At 38.4% G+C, this 5000-nt stretch overlaps 1 pseudogene; it reads right to left on the bottom strand.

The window, feature by feature from the left end:
* Nucleotides 1-123: 123 nt before the first annotated feature.
* Nucleotides 124-755, bottom strand: LOC102476417 (programmed cell death protein 10 pseudogene; annotated as a pseudogene).
* Nucleotides 756-5000: the final 4245 nt, after the last annotated feature.

The raw sequence follows: 5000 nt of genomic DNA, 5'->3' as shown, positions 1-5000 counted from the left end.
TGAAAATCTTTCCAAAAAAAAAAAAAGAGGGACTGATACATTATATAGTCAAACATTCAAATTTACTGATAAAGGCAGTCCAATATTGCCACCGAGAAGTACATCTCTGAACACATGCAACTTTCAGGCCACGGTTTTGAAGGTCTGAAGAGTCAAGTTGGTTTGATGAATTAGTCGGTTGCACTTAGAAACACATGTATTCCATTCCCATCTTTAAAATCTGTTTTCAGAGTATCGTTGAAACTTTTGGAGTACTTTAAAAATTGATTCTTTCGGTGTTCAAGTGCCCTGCGATTCTGGTATTGATATTTCTTGAAGACATTATTCACTCTGTTAAGAAGTTCTTTCACTGCCTTAGCTATATTCTTGATTGTCTGCAGAAACCTCACTCTGTCATCGATCTCATCTGGGATCTTACTGAGAATTTAAGTGCTCTTGCCTTTTCATTTAGGTCGTGGAATTCTGGTTCTGGTCATTCAATCATATACTTCTACATCATCAGCTGCCACACGAAGAAGGGACTCTATGAAGTTAACTTCTACACTTTTTTTCTCTAAAATTTTCATTATGATGTCTTGTGTGAGACCTGGATTTTTTCTTTCAAACTTAATGAAGGCGGCTCTCAGCGTCTGAGCTGCAGACAGATTTACTCGTTCTAGCTCATTAAACACAGGATACGTGACTGCATAGAGGAACATAGAAACCATGGAAGTGGTCTCAGCTTTGTTCTTCATCTCTTCCATTGTCATCCTCATCCAAAAGCCAACTACAGTAGAAGAGGCAGTGCTAAGATGCAGAGTAATCTTCATTTGCTGCACTGTTTCTTCTGTGTGTGTGTGTGATGAAAGAACGGGGCACCACACACACACACTGACCGGCAACTGAGGCACTGATGTCATTTCCCACCTTTGGAGTCCTCTTTAACTCCTGGATCAACTCACTCCAGCGACACCAGAGGACTTGAGATTTCTATTATAAAAAAGATTTTTAGCCAAAAAAAATAAAAATAAAAAAATAACATGCTTCTATTAATTCAAAACCTAATAAAAACTGCTAAAATGAATAAAATATTATATTTAGATCCAGGAGTCATCATTACATGTTTAATTACTTGACTTTAAAGAGATAAAGTTCCTCCATTGTATGGTCCTATTGCTTTGCTTAGATGATTAACAAGTGAGCATTCTCAATAGAAAAATTCAGACTAAGGTTCTGAACATAACCTTGGTTATCCACCCTCACATATAAAAAAAGTTAAAAACTGGAATGTTAATTGGACAAACACTGCAAGGAACAATTTGGTACAGATAAAAACAGACAAAAGGAACAATCTCATCTACAAGACAACTGGTGGGACACACTTGTTTTCTTTTCTTTGGTCTTTCTTGTTTCAACTTTTCTTTTTCCTTTTCTTGCTCTTTGTTTTGACCAGAATGGTGGGTTTGCTTTTAGGAGTTTTTTTGCTAATGATTTTGGCCATGACATCTGCCCAGTCTACATTAGTCCTACCACCTGATTCTGCAGCATTTTCTTTTTCTTTGTCAAAGCGTTCAGCATCATCTTCATTGGCGGCTTCTATTGCTTCATCATCAGAAATATGCCAGGCACATGTGTGTGAGTGACCAAAATCCCTAAAGAAGGAAGACATGGAACAGAAGGGACTGCAATGTGACTATCCTCCAAAAGAGTGCTTTGTCATTTTCCCTCTTTCTCTCTCTCCAGTGAGCATGCACACTCTCTGGCAAATTAAAATAAAAAACATGGGACCAGCATATGGCATAATGGTTATGTAGCTGGACTTGCATGCAGTTGAACATGGTTCAAGTCCCAGACCCAGTGGCTTAAAACTCACACTGGGTGTGTGTGCATGTGTGCCTGAGATTCCAAGAGAAGAATGGAGGAGAAGGGATTGTGGTGTGGCCATCATCCTTGAAAGGTGATTTCTCACTTTCTGTTTCCTCAGTGAGTGCACATGCCCTATAGCCAAACTCTCTTTTAAAACAAAAACCAAAACAAAGCAAAACAAAAACAAAAACCAAGAAACAAAAACCTCCAATCCAATTTTCTCCTTAATTGGCTTCTTTACTAAACTTTTATAACTCATCTTGAATTTCAACTTGACATCAGAAAACCTGTGTGAAGTTTGACCTTAACTTCTGAGTTTCATTTATTTTTTTCCTATTGGTGAATAGCTCTGATTCTGATTATTTCCGAAGTAACAATAAAAGGAACGGTTGTTCACCTGTCTAGATTTCCCTTTCAATCCTAAGATCTGTACTTTTCCCACCCACTCTTTTAGTTGGAACATACCTTTTATTCCTCCTCGCTCTTTTTAAATTTAAACAAAACTAAAATGAAGAGAACTGCCTTCTCCTCCATTCTCCTCTTGGGAACTTGGGCTCACACGCACATGTACCAGGCATGAGTTTAAGCTACCAGGTCCAGGACTCGAACTGTGTCAACTAAATGTGAGTCCAGCAACGTTTGCCAATTGCTGGTCCCGGGATCTCTCTCTTAACCACTAGATCACAGAGTCAGCCCAACATAATTTCATGTTTTCATTTAATTAATTCCATTTGTTATTATGACTTTTTAAAAAATTTGACCAGAGAGAGACAAACAGATTGAGAAAGGGAAAGAGAGAAAGCTCACCTCCAGGTCCAGGACTTGAATCTATTTACTTATTTAATCCCATTTGTTATTATTATTACTTAATTTGACCAGAGAGAGATAGACAGAAAGAGAAAGAGAAAGTGAGAGAGCAAGCCTCCAGGTCTTAGACTTGAACCTCAGTTGGTCACGTGAGAGTCCAGCACCATAACCACCATGCCACCTCTGGCCCCTCAACACAATTTCTATATACCAATAAGTAATATATAATACTAACTTATACCAATTTTTTTTATTTAGTACTTTTCAGATAACTACTGGGTCATCAGGAAAGTCATGGCACGTTTTTGCATAGAAAAACATGCCATTAATTTTCTGATGATGTGATACTGAAACTAAGTATTTTATAGATAGCATAACTGGTACTCTATTATGATGTTTTACTATATTAACATACCATCATTGGGCAGGTGCTAGGGTGGTTAAGGTACTGAATCCCACATGGCTGACCACAGTTCAGGTCCTGGACCCAGAAGCTTGAAAATCATGCTGGCACTTGTGAGTGTATGTCCAATATCTAAGGAGAAAAATGAAGGAGAAGGGATTGTGATGTGGGCGTTCCTCCTTGGGTAGGGGATGACTTCTCACTTTCCCTCTCTCTGTGTCTCTCTGATGAGCACATTAATGCTATGGCAAAAACCTCAAAAATTCTTTTTGTTTAACCAGTCTTCAAATTATGTTCATTGGAACTACTTTTGACTTTCTAATAGACTGTTCTAACAAATATCATTGAAAATTTCTTCTTTCTTTTGTATCATTTTCTTTTTTCTTTTTAAAGATTTAATTTTTTTCCCCTTTAATTTTATTATTTATTTATTTGTTCATTTGTTTACTAATTTTTAGTTTGACCAGAAAGAGACAGTGAGAGTTTGAAAGAGAGAAAGCAAGCCACCAAGTTCTATATTCAAACCGCTGTCAGCCATCTGGGAAGCCAGCACCTTAACCACCACACCACCTGCCAGACTGCCTTTTGAATCATTTTCTTGAAGCATACATCAAAAATACACTTACCAAGAGAAATGTTCCATTTCATGGCTTTTTTTTTTTTTTTTTTTTTTTTGTTTGGGGAAAAAAAAAATAAAGAGGGAGGGAAAGAAGTGAGGAAAAAAAAAAAAACTCCTAGGGAGGGTGGCCACATCAAAATCTTTCCTCCTCCATTCTTTTCTCAGGATTTAGCCATGTACACACACATGCCTGGCAAGTTATTCAAGCCACTGGGTCTGGGACTCAAACCACAGAGTTGGTCACATGAGATCCAACATCTTAATCATCATAACTGCTGGCCCTTTATGGCTTTTATTTTTTTACATTTAATTTAATGTATTATTATTGTCATTTGATTTTCCTGTGTTCTCACCGGAGAGAGAGAGAGAGAGAAATAAAGTGCAAAAGCAAGTTACCAGGTCCAGAACTCCGACCATGGTCAGCCATGTGGGAGTCCAGTGCCCCAACCACAACACCACCAGCCAGATCCCTTAATGACTTTTTTAAAGAAAAATAATTAGTGTAAAAGTCGTGCGTATCCTGGGGCCAAGAAGTGGCATGGTGATTAAGGCGCTAGACTTCCACATGGTCATCTGTGGTTTGAGCCCTGGACCGAGAGGCTTGAAAATCATGCTAGGCATGTGTGCATGTGTGCCCAAAGTCCTGAGAGGAGAATGGAGAAGGTATTGTGGCATAGCCATTCTGCCTGAGGGGTGATTTCTCTCTTTCTCTCTCTCTGTTTTTCTCTTCTCCTGCAACACAACAGCCCCCCCCAAAAAAAAAAAAAAAAAAAAAGTCATGTACTTTCCAAAAGCCCTGACTACATTGGATTTATTATTCACTTGGTACTTCCTAATTATTTACAGTTGTACTTCTTAAATCATCAGCAGTGCTAAAAATGTTCTATTGGCCTAATAAATTGCCAAAAATTCATTGGGTCTTGTAAAAGGCATCAATGTCCACAGGCAGCATAGTGAAGTGATTAAGACCATGACTTTGAGAGCCAGAGAAGCTTTTTTTTTTTTTTTTCAATTTGCCAGAGAGCATGTGTACTTGCCTGAGACAGAGAGAGAGAGGGAAAGTGAGAAAGCACCTCCTTTGGGGAATGGTCATGCTGCAATTCTTTCTCCTCCATTTCTCCCACCTTTTGGAATTTTCAGCACCCAAGCACACACGCTTAGCATGTTTTTCAAGCTACAGGGCCTGGGGCTCAAATCGTGTAGTCTGCCATGTGGGATCCAACTGGCTTTACCACCATGCCATCAACTGGTCTGATTAATTTCTGTCTTTTCTTTCTTTCTTTCTTTCTTTCTTTCTTTCTTTCTTTCTTTCTTTCTTTCTTTCTT

The sequence above is a fragment of the Tupaia chinensis genome, unplaced genomic scaffold (genome assembly GCF_000334495.1).
Source record: "Tupaia chinensis unplaced genomic scaffold, TupChi_1.0 Scaffold000117_2, whole genome shotgun sequence".
Taxonomy (NCBI): domain Eukaryota; kingdom Metazoa; phylum Chordata; class Mammalia; order Scandentia; family Tupaiidae; genus Tupaia; species Tupaia belangeri.
The sequence above is the reverse complement of the archived record's forward strand: the minus strand, read 5'-3'. Positions and strand labels throughout refer to the sequence as shown.